This window comes from Myotis daubentonii, chromosome 16 (assembly GCF_963259705.1).
Source record: "Myotis daubentonii chromosome 16, mMyoDau2.1, whole genome shotgun sequence".
NCBI classification, from domain to species: domain Eukaryota; kingdom Metazoa; phylum Chordata; class Mammalia; order Chiroptera; family Vespertilionidae; genus Myotis; species Myotis daubentonii.
Genome location: NC_081855.1, coordinates 23,062,545 through 23,081,001, shown reverse-complemented (window position 1 = coordinate 23,081,001; position 18,457 = coordinate 23,062,545). Strand labels below are relative to the sequence as shown.

At 58.2% G+C, this 18,457-nt stretch overlaps 1 protein-coding gene across 1 annotated transcript in view; it reads left to right on the top strand.

The window, feature by feature from the left end:
• The window catches only part of RPH3AL (rabphilin 3A like (without C2 domains)), a 94,252-nt gene that overhangs the window by 25,282 nt on the left and 50,513 nt on the right, over nt 1–18,457 (top strand).

Genomic DNA, 18,457 nt, shown 5'->3' with positions numbered 1-18,457 from the left:
TTAGGGGAATCCAAAAGGACACGTGTCCATAATAATCACTTCCCTCAGGTCCTGATGGTCAAAGTGGGAAGACAGTATTCTCTGGAGTGATGCTGACCATAGCGGGGACCAAGGTTTCCAGGACTAAGAGCAATCAGGAGGGCTGCCTGGAGGCGCTGGCTCCTGAAGCCTTCTGAGAGGCCGAGAGTAGAGTGAAGGGCATTCCGGGCACGGGAGAGCAGCACAGCAAAGACGTGGAGCTGAAAACGGGCTGGGCGAGCCCCTGGCCATGAGGATGCAGGCCCGAGGGCAGGGAGAAGTGGACTGAAAGAAGAAAAAACACAGGACATGACATCAGATTTGACTTAGGAACAGGGGGAACTTAGAGGAGGGACGGAAGCGAGATCATGGAGACTTGAAGACATGGGGCAGAGCTGAGACCTTTGTGCAGCGGTTCTCAACCTGTGGGTTGCGACCCCTTTGGCCGTCAAATGACCCTGTCACAGGGGTCGCCTAAGACCATCCTGCCTATCAGATACTTACATGACGATTCATAACAGTAGCAACATGACAGTGATGAAGTAGCCACGAAAATAATGTTATGGTTGGGTCACCACATGAGGAGCTGTATTGAAAGGGCCAGAAGGCGGAGAACCGCTGCCTTTGTGGAGATGGGCCTTGTGAGAAGGAAGAGCTCTTGAGGGCCAAGCTGCATTGAGCAGAGTGGGCAGGTCCGCAGGGCCCCAGGCCCCTGGGAGATGGTCAAAGATATCACACAGGCACCCTGCAGCCACCGGCCAGGCCTGGATCCTTAGAGAACCAGGAGAGCCCCCAGCCAAGCGTTAGCCCCTATCGGGGCACTGGCGTCTGGGAGGGGAGGACCGTGTCATCCATTCTCTCAGCCAACAAACACGTCCTGGACTCCTCCTGCTGCCGGCACAGGGATGTGGTATGGAGACACAGACCCTGCCCTCTGGGACTGTGGGTAATTCCTTACAGATGTGACTGGGTTACAGAGGCAGCCCTGGGGGCCTGAGAGAGCTCTAACGGGGGGGGGGGGGGCGGGGGCGGGGGGGCATCCGGGTCCCTCCACTCTGGGTTCACCAGTGACTGGGGCGCTTCTGTTTATTTCCATCTCCACTTCCTACCTCCTCACCTTTTGCAACTGGGGTGTGTGTGTGTGTGTGTGTGTGTGTGTGTGTGCAGGTGTGTCCCGGAGGCGTGTGGCCATGGGCAGGCTGCTGGGGCGATCAGACGTGTGGCCATGGGCAGGCTGCTGGGGCGACTGGACGTGTGGCCATGGGCAGGCTGCTGGGGCGACTGGACGTGTGGCCATGGGCAGGCTGCTGGGGCGACTGGACGTGTGGCCATGGGCAGGCTGTGGCCATGGGCAGGCTGCTGGGGCGATCGGACGTGTGGCCATGGGCAGGCTGTGGCCATGGGCAGGCTGCTGGGGCGATCGGACGTGTGGCCATGGGCAGGCTGTGGCCATGGGCAGGCTGCTGGGGCGATCGGACGTGGGAGTATCCAGCTCCAGGCCCGGGGGCAGGTCTGCAGGGGCTCCTGGCCACACGGAGGCGTCTCCTGCAGGAGCCCTGGCGGGTCTCAGCAGCCACGAGCTAACGAGTGTGTGATGTGCGGGTGGAACCCTTGAGGCGGGCACTTGTGGCAGCCGCCCCTCAGTAATTGGGCCCACACGCCCAGGCTGCCCGCCCTCATTAGGGGAGGGCTGTGGTGGGATGGGAGAGGGGCCGCTGGTTAATTAGAGAGGCCTGGCGCTCCTAATTGCTCAGGATCTGAGGCAGCCAGCTTGCGGTTTAATTGCGAGTCGGGTTTCACCAGCGATGGGAGGCGGGGCCGGGCTGCAGGAAAGCCCGCCCAGGCCCTGGATGGTGCTATCACCGTGCAAGGGAAGCAATGGGATTTTTTCTGGCTTCAGACAAAATGTGTCTCATGGCGAGGGTGCCGAGGAGGCTGCGCAGGAAGCGGCGGTCTCAGCGATGTGTGTGAGTCCCCGTGAGAGAGGACGAGGCAGCATCGCTCTCTGCTCTAAGCTGGTCCAGCTGCGTGAGGGGTGGGCGCCCCTGCTCAGGATGGGGAGGTGCTGGAGGGAAGGCGCCAGCCAGAACCTGACCCGGGCCCCACAGCCTGCTCGAGGCTCTGGGGAGGCATGAGAGGGGGCCCAGCCGAGACCCCCAGCAGGAAAGCTGGCAGTAACCTGAGGGCCACTAATCCCATCAAGGGGCCCCACCCATTCAGTGCATTGCACCTACAGACCAGAAGCTGGGGGTGGGGGCGGGATCTGTGTTTAACAAGCCTCCCCAGGGGATTCCGATTCTCCTTAGTTTGAAAACGCCTGCTCTGAGGTCCCGGCACCAGGCCTGGCTCAGGGTGGTGGTGAAGGACCTGGAGTGGCGGCCTTCCCTCTGCTTCTCTGCCTCCCCTTGCCCTCCCCACACCCGCCCACACACCACACAACCCCCACTCCCCTCACACTGCACCCCACCTTCACATACCACACCACACCCCCACACCCCCACACACAACCCGCATCCCCCCACTCGCACGCCCCCTCCCTCGGGCCGTGCTGGCCTTGCCAACGTGAGCACCGGGGCCATGGTGTCACTGCGTGTGTTAGGCGCAGTGGTTCTCACCCTTCCTAACGCCGCGGCCCTTTAATACAGTTCCTCATGTGGTGGTGACCCCCAACCATAAAATTATTTTCGTTGCTACTTCATAACTGTCATGTTGCTACTGTTATGAATCGTCATGTAAATATCTGATATGCAGGATGTATTTTCATTGAACATAATTAAAGCATAGTGATTAATCACAAAAACAATATGTAATTATATATGTGTTTTCCGATGGTCGTAGGCGACCCCTGTGAAAGGGTCGTTTGACCCCCGAAGGGGTCGCGACCCACAGGTTGAGAACCGCTGCTTTAGAGTCTACCAAGCACTTTCACCAACGTCACCCCGTTTGCTCCTCAGCACAGAGCCGTCGGGACTGGGGGTGAGGCTGTTTCCCAGTCACAGGTGGAAAATGGGCGCAGTGGGCGCCGTGTGGCCTCCTGGGTCACCTGGCTGGGCAGTGGGCGCGGGGTCCCCCAGGGGCGCTTGCTGTGCTGCCCCTCCATTCCTCACCCAGTGTGCTTTTCCTTCCTGGGAGAAGCGGGGATATCTTCCTAAAGAACACAGGAGAGCTCAGCCGGCGTGGCTCAGTGGCTGAGCGTCGACCTATGAATGGGGAGGTCACTGTTCGATTCTTGGTCAGGGCACATGCCGGGTTGCAGGCTCAGTCCCCAGGAGGGGACGTGCAGGAGGCGGCCGATCAATGATTCTCTCTCATCGTTGATGTTTCTATCTCTGTCTCCCTCTTCCTTCCTCTCTGAGATCAATAAAAATATGTTTAAAAAAATAAAGAACACAGGAGGCGAAATATCTTACTCAATGAAATATTGAAAACTTTTCTCCTAAAACCGGGACTAAGACAAGTTCTTTGTATCTTTATCGCCACTTCTCCCCAGTGTTGTACTGGAGGCGCAGCCAGTGCCATCAGGCAAGAAAGAGAAACGTATGGCATAAGGATCAGAAAAGAAGAGCTAAACTGTCCTTAAGTGTGTCTCCATGATTAGAGGGCCGGCCCGTGCACAGAGGGTCTCGGATTTGATTCCAGGTCAAGGGCACGGTACCTGGGTTGCAGGTTCAAGCCCCGGCCCCAGTTGGGGCCATGTGGGGGGCAACCAATCGATGCATCTCTCACATCAATGTGTCTCTCTCCCTCCCTCCCCCACTCTAATAATCAATGGGGAAAATGCCCTCGAGTGAAGATTAACAAAAACAAATAACTATCATTACTCACGAATAACATGATTATATAACTAGGAAATCTGAAAGAATAAATAACGCGAGGTCACTTGATATCCGTATGGAAGAAATGTATCCTGACCTTTACCTCACACCACATACCACATCGATTCTGCACTGATTTCAGATTTAAATGGGAAAAGTACAATAGTAAGAGACAGAGAGAGAGACAGAGAGAAACGAACACCGGAGAAGTCCCTTTAAGGGCCAAGGCGTGGGTGATGGGTGATGCCTTTGAGGATCCCAGGAGCACCCAGAAGGCCCTGTCAGAGGCCGCCCTTCCCCCACACTCTGTCCAGTGCTGGCCGTGGCGGGCTGGCTGCCCTCCCCACCACTGGGGGTAAAAATGTCTTTCCCTGGACTTTCAGAAGCAGCCTGATGGTCTCAGGATGTTCCCACTCCAACAGCTAAACACTGGGGCTGGCTGGGCCCACCTCAGGGGCCAGGGCCTGGGCGGTGGGAGCGTGGGCAGCCCTTTGGGAAGACTTTTCCTTCCTTCGGAGCCAGCTCAGCTCCCTAGGCCCATCCGTGCAAATGAAACTTAACTTCATGATGGGCTTGTCTCTGCAGAATTTTTTCATTCATTTCATGCTACAGCGTTTTATCGGGTACTGACGATATGCCAGGCCCTGGAGGTACTGTGATGAACAAGGTGGGAGGCGGCCTCGCCCTCGTAATCATAAGAGCCAGTACTTCTCTTACTCACTCTGCTAGACGCTGCTCTAAGGGCCCGTCACATGTTAACTCCTTCAGTCCTCCTAGCAACCCTATGGGGTTGGCACTGTTATCATGCCCCCTTTACAGATGTGTAAACTGAGGCACAGAGTGATTAAGAATCTCGCCCAAGGTGAGTCAGCTAGTTAGTTGTGGAGCCAGTATTTGAACCCAAGCAGTCTGGTTCCGAGCATTTTTATGAATAACTGCTCTGCTGCATCAACCCCCTGGCGTTATAAGCTAAGAAAAGGCAATACGGACAAGAGCAAATAAATACAGTCATTCCAGAAAGTGGCAAAAACACAGAAAGCAGGGAGGGAGGGAGGGAGGGAGGGCAGTGTAAGAGCCAGTGGGGAGGGCGTAGGAAGCAGTTATTTTATTTTGCATGTACAGCGAGGGCCTCAGATGAGGAGGTGACATTTGAGCTGAGGCCATAACCAGAAAAAGTCAGATCTGGCAGAAAGGGTTCTGAGCAAAGGGAGCAGCGTGGACGAGGTGCGGGGTTGGGAAGAATGGGGTGTGAGTGAGAACAGAAAGGGCGCCGGGGAGGCCCGGGGAGCGGGAGGCCCCACAAGTGACCCTTCAAAGCTCTGAGGCCTGGCCCTTGCGGAGTCTGTGGGATGGGGGCTGCCCCCCCCCCTCCCTGGATTCACTTGAGTCCCTGAAATAGGAGGAGGCCATTTTAAAAACTATTTTTAACTTGTGGTAAATATACATAACATCCAATTTGCTTTTTAAACCATTTTTAAGTGTACATACGGTTTAGGGGCATGACGTACGTTCATGTTGCGCTATCACCACCATCACCTCCAGAACTAGCTCATGTTGCAAAACTGAAACTCTGTCCCCAGTAAATATTAACTCCCCATCCTCACCCTCCCCAGCCCCTGGCATCCACCCTCGTACTTTTTGTTGCTATGATTTGCCCACCTTAGGGACCTCACATAAAGTGGAGTCCTACAGTACTTGTCTTTCTGGGACTGGCTTGTTTCACTTAACGTATTGTCGTCAAGGCCCATCCAGGTGGTAGCAGGTGCCAGAAGGCCCCTCTTTTTAAGGCTAACATTCCATTGTATGTAGATGTCACATGGCGCTGACCCGCTCCTCCGACATGGGCTCTGGCTTGCTTCTGCCTCTCAGCTGTTGTGAATGGTGCTCCCAGGAACATGTGTGCAAACATCCCCTGAGCCCCTGCTTTCGAGTCTTTGGGGCTGGTCCCCAGAAGCAGCTGCTGGAGCACGTGGTCGTGCCGTTTCGCTGTTGGAGGAGTTGCCATCCTGCTTCCCGTAACGGCCGCACCATTTTATATTCCCACCAACAGTGCACAAGGGTTAGGGGGTGCAGCTTGTTGCAGGGTCTCTCTCCCTCCTGAATGGGGGTGGGACGGAACCCATCCATGTCCCCCGCTGACCCTCGGGTGTGGCCGCAAGAGCAGCGGCAGTCCTGAGCAATAGTCGCTGCATCCGAGCCGCCTCCAGACTGGCCTCGCCGTGCCCCTGTCCTCCTCAGCCTAATTCAGATGTAGCAGACGTGAGCTTGGGCCTCATTACCAAGATGGATTTTTTTCATTCAGCTACTGATGTTTCCTAAATTCCCGGAAAAAGTCACTTAATCCGCCTGCCCTGAGGGCCGGCGCTGGCTGCCGTGTCACCCGGGCTGCTTGGCAAGATTGGGCCTGGCTGCTGGTGCGGGATCGGAGGGTGGGAGCAGACACCACGCAGCCCCGTGGAACGCGTGCCTGCTCAGGATCTGACGGTCAGAACGTCTCCGTTAGGCACGCTTCTTTCTTGCTGCTCTGGTGCCTGCGGTGGGTCTTTCTTCCCCAGAGGAGCTTCTTTCTTGCCACTTGGAGCAGTCCAGAGACCAGTCTGCTCACCCTGCCGTGCCACTGACCTTCAGCTCAAGGTCAAGGGCAGATGAAGAGCTGCCAAGAGCCAGGGTGAGACCCTCTGGTGGCAAATCCCAGAGCTTCCGGGAGACCAGCCTTATGGCCATTCAATTAGAACCTGTGATACCAGAGAAATGTGTGGGTGGTCTTTCCCCATTGTGAGTGGGAGTGGGGTGCTTGGGGTACCACTGGAGCAAGGATTTCCAGAGGCCCCCATGGAGGAGGCAGAAAGCATTATTTCCAAGGAATTGCATCCCTTCAGTAAAGCTCAAAGCAACACCAGTCTCCAGCGTTGCAGCATCAGGCTAGTTCCAGTCCATTAGTCATTGTGTGTGGGGGGGCCCCCATGGCTGTGGGCCGTGTGGGCGAATGTAGGGGAGCAGGAGCGTGAGAGCCCCACAAGCCAGGAGTCGATCAGGAGGAACCGAGAGCAAGAGCGCACGCCTTCGTTGCGGGGTGGGGCACCTCGTTTCTGCTGAGGGCCCTGTGGACATTTGCAGCACCATCCCCGGGCCATACAAAATTATCAGCTTAAAAAGTAGCTGCTACACTGGGTCAGACATTTAATTAACTCACCCCTAATGCCTTGGCAGGGACAGACCAAACGATTCCGTGGGCCAGATGTCCCCACCCCCGGTTTAGGGAATTAAATATTCCAAATTTTGCCCCCCTGCAGTGGCCACGCCCATTCCGGCCGAGAACCTCTGTTCTCAGTGTGAGGGACAGTAAGCACCTTCCCTATGTCACCCCAACTTTACTGGGTGTCTGTCTCCCACCTGTCCAGCCCCCTCCCCCAGCTATCTGCGGGGAGTAGCCGGGAGGCCCCCTGGGGAGTGTAAGGCTGCAGCTTCCCGGCAGAGCTGTCCACATGACATGCCTGTAAGGTTTGGCCTTCCCTCTGCTCCTTTCTGTTAGGAATAACTAGGTCAGCGGTTCTCAACCTGTGGGCCGCGACCCCTTTGGCGGTCGAACGACCCTGTCACAGGGGTCGCCTAAGACCATCCTGCATATCAGATATTTACATGACGATTCATAACAGTAGCCACATTACAGTTATGAAGTAGCAACGAAAATAATTTTATGGTTGGGTCACAAGATGAGGACCTGTATTTAAAGGGCCAGAAGGCTGAGAACCACTGAACTAGGTTAACCACAATGGCGTCTCCGGCAGCCCTCCGGAGACCCTGTCCACTTAGCCTGCCTGCCTGCCACGCCCTGCCCGCCAGGAGCTCCCTGCTGTGACAGAGGGTGTAGGGCAGCGGGAGGGGTGCTGTAGGAGCAGGGCATGGAGTGGCCCCAGGCAGAGGGCGCCGGAGGGCTCAGTGAGCCAGGCCTGGAGGGTGGAGACCCAGGTGCCTGGGGAGGGCAGTGCAGGAGGAGGCACAGCTCTGTAGAGGCAGGGGGACAGTGGAGTGCAGGGCCTGGGGCTGGGGGTGGGGGGCGTGCATTTGGCATAGCGAATGGTTTGGGGATGTGGGGCGCCGGCAGGGAGAGGGAGGCGGGCCGAGGAGGGTGGAGTGAATGGAGTGAGGCTTGTGCAGGGCCCTGGTGCCTGGCTAAGGCGTGCCCTATATGCAGCAGAGCCAATGGGAAAAGGGTTCTATTCGGAAGCAAGTGGGTCTCTGGGCAGGTCGGGTCCAGAGGCAGACCTGGAGGGGGACTGGTGGTGGGCGAGAGAGCCTATTGGAGGCTCTAAAACAGTCAACCAGGCTGTACTCCAGAGGCACAGACGCGTAAGCTTTAGCTCACAGCTGTGGCCGCGGCCACTCCCTGACCTGCAGGGGCCAGTACAGGCCAGAAGAGCAGGTTCTGGGGCAGTAGACGGAGCTTGGTGTGCTGTTACTTTAAAGCAATGGCAGGTTTGCTTTCCAGATCTCTCTGTCTCAGGCTGGGGTTGAGTTCCTGTCCTCTTAGCAGGGGGACGCCAGGGTGGGGGTCGGCTTGTGCTTCTGAGACACCCCCTGTCTCTGATGTTTCTGTGATGCCGTATACCCTTTATAGCCCCCAGGAGGTTGGGAGGCAATAGACAGTGATTAAACCCATTTCCCAGGTGGAGAAACTGAGGCTCTGAGAGATGACTTGTTCCTGGTGGCATAGCCAGGGCCTCACATCTCAATTCAGAACTTTGCTCACTCTTTGCGGGGTAAAAAGAGCTGAAGACTCATAGGAGACACAGACCCCCCAAAGGAAGGTGATATTAGGTGCCAGCTTGCCAATCGGGTGCCAAGGCCATTGACTAAGTGCCTCTAACACTGGAGAAGGGATCATAGGCCCCCTGGCCGCCCCTGGAGCAAACCTCCCCACAGAGGTTTGTCACACACACACACACACCCCGGGATGCTGGGCGGAGCCCGGACACATCTGGGGGTTTGCAAGGGGTTTGAGTTTGCTGAGTCATGGATGAGAGTCCCTGGGAGGCCGGCCGGCCCCTCATGAGTGAGCAAAGCCGTCTCTGGGCCTGGGCCTGGGCCTGGGTCGGGGTCGGGGTCGGGGTCGGGGTCGGGGTCGGGGTCGGGGTCGGGGTCGGGGCCTGGGTCGGGGTTGGGCTCCCCCCTGAGACAGCTGTCTGGCGCCCCCTCGGGCCCCTTGCCACCGGAGCTTCGCGGCCCTTTCCCTGGGTCTGGTCATTGTACATTCGAGAGAACGCAGGCAGCAGGAAGCAGCGTTGGCAAATCCGCTTAGCAGCTGTTACCAGGAACGGTAATTTTGTGCAGCCTCTTGTCCTCTGTTGTGGTAAATAACAGATAATGACGTTGCCAGTCCGCGGCGTGGCCAGGCGCTACTCACGCGGGCCTCGCCTCACCTCACTGCTGCGCCCGGCCAGCTGCCCCGCCTCGGAGGGCCTGCCGTTCTCATCGCTCTCCGGCCGCAGCCTTTCCCACGCGGCCCCTTGCTGCCCGCTGAGCTTAACTTGGGGTGGATGGAGCCTGCCCTCTGTCCCCCGAGGCTGGAGGGTGGGCAGCAGGTGCCTCTCCTGCTGCTGGGCAGCTGGGAGCGGGCAGGGAGGGGGGAGCCAGCTTCTCTTCAGAGGCTGCCTGTAGCCCCGGCCTCCAAACCAAGAAAGAATCGGCCTTTGGGGGATCTTTCCTCACCCTTGTCATCTGCCTTCTGGCGGGTGGCGGCGGGGGGGGGGGGGGGGGGGGGCTCTTCCAGGTGACAGATGGAGAAACTGAGGCTGGGCAGGATTACGATCTGCCGGGCCTGCCAGAGACCCCTCTGCCCCGGAAGCACCTCTGCTGTGCCGAGTTTCCAGGCCAGACAGGCGTGGACTCCGGCCCTCCAGGGAGCGAGCCAGGCCTGAGCGTCCGGGGCCACCGCACGGCCTCCCCGCCAGCTCCCGGCTGCCCGCGGGGGAGTCTCATGAGCCTCCCAGCTCATTCCCTGCGCCTCTGCTTATTCATCTTGCCCACATGTGTGCGGCTTGATCAGTGCGCTCTGCCCACCCCCTGAAGTCTTCAGTGGCTCCCTACTGCCCGCAGAATGAAGGCTGACCGCCTCCACACGGTGTCCAGGGCTCCCAGTCCGTTCCCTGGGCACAGGCTGCTGACTTCGGCGTAAATGAACCTCCCTGGCTGAGAGTCCCGGGGCCTGAGCGTCGGCCTGACTGCACCTGCCTGACCATCACCCCTCTCCTTGGAGTCTGCACCGGCACATCGCCCGGGTCCCTAATTGCTCGTTAGTGCTGCTGCCGCTGGAATCTTCAGGAGCCTGAGGGTGTTTGTCTAGGCTGCTGTGTTTTTTTTAAAAAAAAAAATCAGTTCCAACATACCGGCTTTGAGGATAATTGATTGTGTCCCAGGCCCTGGAGTGGGTGTGGGGCAGAGAGAGGGCATTTTCACATACACAGCCCTTCCGAGAGTTAGGATGACCCTGGAAGCAGAGAAGACAGTGCTGGCCTCTGTAGCAGCTGCCGAGGGCTGAAGGGCTGACGTGTCCCCGGCTGAGTTGGCGGGGGCTGAGCTGGCGGGTGGGAGGGTCTCCCGACCTGGGCCCCCGGGGTCGTGCAGTCACTGGAGAGACAGTCAGTAGGATGCAGTCGGCACTCCCCTCTGGACGCTCACTGTGGGAGCTCACGGGAGGGAGTGGGCGTCGAGGAGAGAGTCACGGAGGAGAACACATTTGCATTATTCCTGAGGGAGGCTTAGAAGCTCACTAGCCATGCGGCACAGCCCGGGCAGAGGCAGGGAGGCATGGAAATCCCGGGAGTGCTGGGAGCAGACAGTGACGCTCGGAGGGCGCGATGGGCTTGGCGAGGCTGCAGAGTGAGGTGGGGGCCAAGGACTTCCGTGTGCATCCGTGTTCTCGTCTTTCTGCCCCTCAGCCCGTGAGCCTTCCCGTGCTCTCGCCTAGTCCGGGGCCTGGCAGCAGCAGGGCCGTGGAAACTGTTTTCTGGATGCTCTTGGCATCGTCGGCCCTGACCTGCAGTGAAGGTGCTGCCCACCAGACTCTAGCACAGCGGTTCTCAACCTGTGGGTCGCGACCCCTTTGGCAGTGGAACGACCCTTTCAGATATTTACGTTACGATTCATAACAGTAGCAACATTACAGTTATGAAGTAGCAACGAAAATAATTTTATGGTTGGGTCACAACATGAGGAACTGTATTTAAAGGGCCAGAAGGTGAGAACCGCTGCTCTAGGGGGAGGGATGGCGGAAGGATAACTGAGGCTCCTGCCTCGCCTTCCGACAAGCAGGGCTGAGATGTCAGTGTCTTTGAGGTCAGCTTGAGACCCTGGGCACACGCCCTGGGACTGTCGCATTTCAGAGCTAGCGTCTTCGCGGCAGAGCTGGCCAGGGGTCCTCGCATGGCCAGTGCTGACCGCAGCCAGCGCCCTTCCTCCACGCTGGGCAGCCCCAGGGAGCCAGCCGCACCTGCAGCCATGAGCTCAGGGGCTGCTGAGAGGGGCGGGCATTATCAGGACTCTGGACGTGAGGATGAAACAGCCCCAAATGGTCTAGCCCCGTGGTCGGCAAACGCTCGCGAGCCACATGCGGCTTTTGGCCCCTTGAGTGTGGCTCTTCCTAAGCCTTAGGAGGACCCTAATTAAGTTAATAACAATGTACCTACCTATATAGTTTAAGTTTAAAAAATTTGGCTCTCAAAAGAAATCTCCATCGTTGTACTGTTGATATTTGGCTCTGTTGACTAATGAGTTTGCCAACCACTGGCTCGCCTCTTCCAGGCTGTCACTCTGAGGAGCAGGCTCCTTTAACAGAGGCTGGGCCAGGGGACTCGGGGGGCAAACCCTCTGTGGGAGGCCCGGCCCCAGGGCCTCCGGAAAGCAGAGGTGGGTTATGCAACCAGGGCCAGGCTGGGGAGGCTGCAGCCGGCTTTGTCTGGCCATCAGTTCCCTGCGTTCGCGCTCCCGGTATGGCCGGTGTCGGTCTCGGAAAGTGAGCGGCCGTTTATCTTCAGACCAGCATCGTTTCCTGGGCCCCTCCTCGGCTAGTGTGGGGGTCACAGAGAGTGTGGGTGAGAGGTCAGATCGGGCCTTGGACCCCAGCCTGCCCTCCACTGGCTGCCCTTGTGCGACCCGGGACACACGTCCTAAGCTGTCCGCCCCGTCTCGCCTTGTTAAGTGAATAATCCGTGTCAGGCACGCCTGCCGAACCCAGCGCAGCACGCGGCGTGTTATATAATAAGCCCTTGTGTTTATTGTTATGGACCTGGGTCTGCATCCTGGCTCTGCCACCTCCTCGTTACGTGAACTTAGCCGAGCCACCCAGCATCTCGGGGCCTCCGCGAGCCTCATCCACGACATTCAGGCCATAAACCCTTCCTCAAGGGGCCATTGTGAACGTAAATGAGATTGAATGTGCTCATGATAATGTGTGTTGGGCGCTGAGTTGGTGCCAGGCATGGCCGAAGTGCTCAATAAATGGCAGCTGTTATCATTATTATGAGCTGTAACTCTAAGCGACCGTGCAGCGAGGAGCAAGATGGATGTAAGCCGCCTCCTTCACCTCCCGGGCCTTCCCTGCCCCGACCCCGCCCAGCCGGAGCAGAGGTGGAGAGCGGCAGGCCGCCCTGTGACCTGGCCGCCCTGGGAGACCGCTGGCCCGAGTGTCATCCCTCAGTGATCCTGATGGGGCCACGTGGACCTGCGGCTGGAAGTCTGGGGGACAGGCCCAGCTCGGGCCCGGTCACTTCCAGGAGCCCAGGCCGGCGGGCGGCACAGAAGCCAGGGGCTTCTTCCTTTAGGGCAGGAAGGAGCTGCTAGTAAGGAGGGCTCCAGGAGTCTAGCCCCAGCAGGGGGAGCCCGCAGGGCGGAGCAGGCCGTGTTCAGGGCTTATGGAAGCTGGACGAGGGTCATGCACCCTTGATTGTGTTGGGCTCCGTCTACCACCTATTCTTTCTCCGGAGCAGGCGGGCGCGGGGCCAGGGATGGGCCCGAGGTGCACACCTGCTGGGAGACGTTAGGAGGCGTGTGTTCAGGAACCCCTGCGAGGCCCCTTCTCGGAGGAGTGGCCAGTTCTAATGCACGTTGATCTCTACTCACATAACCCTGGGGAGTCCCCACGCGGCTCCTGACCGGCAGCCGTGGGGCGCTTCCTCTGTCCAGACTTTCGCCTTTCGAAACCCAGGCTCCCTTTGGATTAATAAGGAAACTTTCCACATTCTTTTTATTTAAAAAAATGATTTTATTACTTTCAGAGAGAGGGACAGGGAGAGGGAGACATCAATGATGAGAGAGAATCATCAACCAGCTGCCTCCTGCCCGCCCCCTCCAGGTGAACCCACAACCCAGGCATGCGCGCTGACCGGGGGTCCAGCCCTGACTCCTGGTGCGTGGTTCGATGCTCAACCACCACCCACACCGGCCGGGCCTCTAACATTCTTCTATAACACGATTTGACGTTTCAAAATACTACCCTATGTTTGAAAAAAGTGAATATGATAGTGAACGTGCTTTCCCACTACACGCGTCCCATCATCCCCGGGCCCCGGAGGGTCTGTCACCGCCTCAGAGGAGAGGGACCCCAGACGGAGCCGCTGTGTGCGGCATTCACAGACGCACGCACGTGAGGGGCTCCCCCGGCCTCTGGGGCACATCTGGCCTTGCCTGAGACAGGCTGGCTCCGGGACCTCCCTGGCTGCATCCCGCGGTCCTTTGTCCCTCCGTGTTTATGGGCATAATTCCCTGTGCGCACAGTCCTGTGTCAGCGCCTGGTCACACTTGGTGCTCTTGCACGCACGCCCTCGCTGTGCACCTCGTCCCCGGGGCTGTCGTGGGCCCGTCTTGACACCTCACACCGAGCACATCCCTGGTGCCCAGCGTGCCATCAGATGCCGTTGCCTGAGTGAGTGAATTCGTCGAGACCGAGTACCATGGATCCTGTGGTCCCCCTTTGCTCAGACATTATTAGCTTGGCTATTTTTTTTTAAACCTTCCTCTCAGCTTCAGATTGAAGAACCTTCTGCACTCCCTGGCCCAGCTGTTGTTTGAAACCGTAGCTGCCTCCACTGGGCCCCCGTCACCCACACCGCACGCCCCTTGGGCCCCATCGAGGTGGCCCAACCCGCCTTTGTTTCCCGTGATCTCGGGAAAAGAGGCAAAAAACAAAACAAAAAGGGGCTCACAGTTTCTCGTCTCAGAGGTGATGCGAGGATAACCAGGACCTGGAAGAGTTAACAGGGGCCGGTGGGTGGGCCCAGTGGAGGGGGCAGGTGAGCAGCCATCATGTCATCCTCAGATGCCGTTGCACGAGTGAGTGAATTCGTGATGCGAGGATAACCAGGACCTGGCGGCCCCTTCCTGCCTGAAGTGCCCCGTCCCCCGTCAGACACGCGCAGTGGGGCACGAGCGCAGACATGATCCAAGGCCCCCGCGAGGCGTGATCTCTTATTAAGCGCTTGCGAATGGTCATAATCAAGAGCTGCTTCTGTTCCCTTTGTAACCCTCCCTCCACCCAGGACATGGCGCCTGGTGAGTGGCAGGTGGAGGGAGGAGGTGCTTGGAAGCTCGTCCTGAAATCTGCACCGCTTCCTGCCTCCTTTCCTCTGGGGGAGGCCGCTGGGGGCGGGGGGCTCACAGGCCAGGGGTTTGCGGGTGGTCCCGGAGCAGCGCCATGTGCGGGAGAGAAGGGCCTACTCGCAGGGCGGTGCCGCTTCTAGAAGCCTGTATTGCTGCGTCGTTTTCCCTAACACACGATCGGATGTTTCCTTGTTGAAGGTTTGCTTTCTAGCAACGAGAACAAACCGTCCAGTGTGGAATGCATACGTGCGGGGCCCCATCTTCACGTTGCTTCATGCGTGTGCTGCTGTCGTTCGTATGTAGCCATTTCTGCCCGCCCTTGGGGGTCTGTGCGCACCATGTGCAGCGCCGTTCACAGAGAGACCCGCGCACTGTCATTGTCGGTTGGCTGGAACTCTTGGCAAAGTCCTTTCCCACACGAGTCTTGCCAGTTCACAAACTCCTCCGGCCCCTGGGACACTGGAGGACAGTGGGCTATGCCTCGCTCATCCTCCTCGCTCCCAGAACAAAGCTTCGCACCAGTACTGACGAACGTTAGTTGAATTAAAGCATCAAATATTTTCAAATTAACCGTCTTCAATATTCACTTCTGCCGTGCAGCGTGCGTTTCCTGGCCTCCTTGTACGGAACACTTTTCATCTTATTTTGGTTGACTGAGCGCCGCCAACATCTCTGTCTGTGTGATGGATGATAATCCCGCCGAGCCCTCGGGGCCTGTCGAGGGTGCGAGCTGTTCCCGGTTACTGAATGTTCCCAGGGAGGCTTTGTTCCCGCCCCGCACCCCCTCCCTTCCTCTGATCAGATCGGTTTGGGAACCCCCGGTGGAGCTGGGGGTTCTGCGGGAGGTGGGCGGGGACTCACAGGGAGGCTGTGAAGGCCCACCTGGGAGCCAGGGCCCGAGCGCAGGTGCACCTCGCCTCGAAGGTCCCCTTGCACTTCCTGTGGGAAGGTGAAGGTGTTACCTGGCAGGGGCGGCGCTCCAGGGAGGCCAGGGGTCACCCAAGGGGCCGGGGTTATGAGGACGTTGAGGAGGGCCCCCCCTCAGACATTAGGATGAGGCTGCATCCCAGCGAAAGGAAAGGGCACTGAGCATCCGTTGTTAAGGGTCGCACCCACATGACCTCTCCGGCCCTGCCGGGTGCACCCCAGGGTGGAGGACAGGCCAGGAGGGGTCCTGTGGGTGCGACCCTTAACATGGGATGCTCAGAGCCCTTTCCCTGGTGTCTGGGTCAGCCTGGGTCACACACGTACCCTGAGAGTGAGGCCTGCCCGGCCCGCAGCCCGGCCACCCCTGGACACCCTCCCCCGAGCGCAGGCTCTCCCACCACCGCCCCTGTGCTGCCATGTGGGTGTTTCCTGTCTCTCTGTGTTTCGTCTCCTCGGTAACTGGCACATGCTAGGAGGGACCACATCTTGCCTTCTCAATTGCAATAGAACAAGTAGCTGCTGTTTATTCATTCATTTATTCTGCAAACGTTCACTGTGCCAGGCACTGGGAGCAGGAAGGTGAACAGAACAGACCTGGCCTCTGCCCTCGGGGAGCTGACAGCAGGGAGAGGAAGTGGTGGTAGTCATAGAGCCACGTGAATGAGGCTAAAATTCCCGGCAGCTGAGGACAAAAGGCAAGAGCTCATTATGGAAGCTCCAACCAGGGAGGAAGTCAGGGAGGGCTTCCTTGAAGAAGTGGTGCTTTTGCGGAGGTCTGAATGGTAACGAAGAGGGAGTATGGCCAAGTGCATCCCAGACAGAGCAGCACGTGCCAAGGTCCTGTGGCAGGAAAAACAGTGAGGACCAGAGACTGAAGACAGGCTGGGGCTCGTAGCACCGGGGCCGGGGGGAGGGGCTGGCAAAGAGGGCGAGTCTAGCCTAAGCGGGCCTCACACCATGCGAAAGGGGCTGTTTTCATCCAGAGAGCCACAGGAAGTCTTTGAAAGCTTTTATGCTGGCAGGGATGGGAGAAATAACATGATTAGATTTGCATCTTGAAAAGATCACTGTGGCTGCCATATCGGGAACCAGCTGGAGGCTGGCCAAAGTGGGGATGAGGAGACCGATGCGGGGGGCCCGGTGCAGGCCGGGCCCTCGAGGGGGCAGCACGGATCGGGGAGGGTGATAGAGGGCAGTTGACAGTCGAGATTCAAAGTTTTTGGAGATGGATTATTTGGGTGGGAATGAGGGAGAGGGAGGATGGAGGGTGATTCTGGGTTTTGGCTTGGAAAACGGATGGGTGCTGGCACCCTCTACGGATCCAGGCATGTGGGTCAGGACTGTGGTTACTGCCTGCTCTGTACCGTGTTCTGTGCGAAGCACTTTCATGAATCGTCTGCCTTGATCCTCCCTGCGGTGGCATGAGTCCGCCTGTTACCACTGTTTCACAGATGAGGAAATGCCCTCAGAGAAGGTTAGTGACAAGTCTAAGGTTGCATCTAAACGGCCCCAAATTCTGTGCCCTGTGGGCCCTCCCCTGGACCATCCCCTTCCCCCTGTGTGCTCTAATCTGGGATACATGTGTGCAAAAGGAACGCATGGAGTGCCCGAGACAGGATTGAGGGATTGTATTTGCCAACTGAAGGCCTGGACTTTTTTTTTTTATTGATTGATTTTTTACAGAGAGGAAGGGAGAGGGATAGAGAGTTAGAAACATCGATGAAGAGAAACATCGATCAGCTGCCTCCTGCACACCCCCTACTGGGGATGTGCCCGCAACCAAGGTACATGCCCTTGACTGGAATTGAACCCAGGACCCTTTAGTCGGCAGGCCGACGCTTTATCCACTGAGCCAAACCAGCCAGGGCAAGGCCTGGACTTTTGTCACTTCTGCTCTGAGGGAGGCCCGGAGCTAGACTTGGTTTGTTGGACACTCAGACACAATACTAGGCTGTGGGAAGCGTGAGGCAGCCACCACCACCGGGGAAGCCAGTGCTCACCTGCCCAGGGCAGTTCCGCTCAATGGAAGCCCATCTCGGGCAGGGAAGCAAGTGACCGCCCCAGGCCCCAGGGCTGTCCTTCACACGGCTGTGGAGTGCACCCTTTGCACCGACTTCATGTCACAGCTGGCTCATCCTCTCACTGGATTTTTAAAATACTACCAGCTTAATTTTCTTTTCTGGAACCTGGGAGTAAAGACCAAGCCCGTAGGGAAGAGGCTCATTATTCGCTTACTGAGTGGAGATTTAGCTGAGGAGCAGTTATGTGTTACTTGAACTGGAGCATGTTATCTTTTTGCTGGCCTGGATTCCCCAGCCAGAGACACGACACAACTGAGAGATGGTGGGCTCTGACCGCGGGTTCCATCAGTGATGGAAGGCAGCCTGAAAGCAGGGCTGTGCGTGGGCGAGGAGGGTGTCCCCTCCAGAGCACCCCACAGGGCAAAGGGAGGAGGGAGCAGTTGGGAGGTGCCACTCATCCACACCCTCCCCCGCTCCCCTCCCCCCCAGCGTGGGAGCTGACCACCAGCCCCTTGCGGGCATCTGGCCCCCACCACCTCTGTCCCCAGGCCCAGTGGTCTGTGTGCTGCGGTCTGTGGGCAGAAGACAGCACACAGCTCTGGGCGCTCCCTCCCGGTCTCTTTCTCTGTTCCCTACCAGCACGGATGTTTAATCAATCAGACAGTATTTATTGAGGGCACGTGCACACCCATCCTTCGAGCCCGGCTTAAACATCACTCAGGCAATGCAGCGGGCAGCCACTCGGCCTCGGCAGGCTGGCCTGGGACCGAGCGTTGGGCGCTTCACTGGGGACGCATGCGGCCTGGGCCCTGCCTGCCCCGCACTGTGCCATGCGGCCCATGGGCACTCAGCAGGTGATGGTCACAGGAATCAATAAATTGGAAGGCGAGTAGGAGTCAGATGGGGGGCGGGGGGGGGGGGGTGAGGCCAGGACAACGACAGGCTGAGAATGGCAAGCACTGGCTCCCGATAGCTGATTGGAAGTGAGGCCTTTTGGGAGCAGCGGGGACAGGCCAGGGAGGGCAGCGGTGAGCGCGGAGGCACCCAGACGAGGCCCGGGGCCCGGGGCCCAGTGCCATCCAG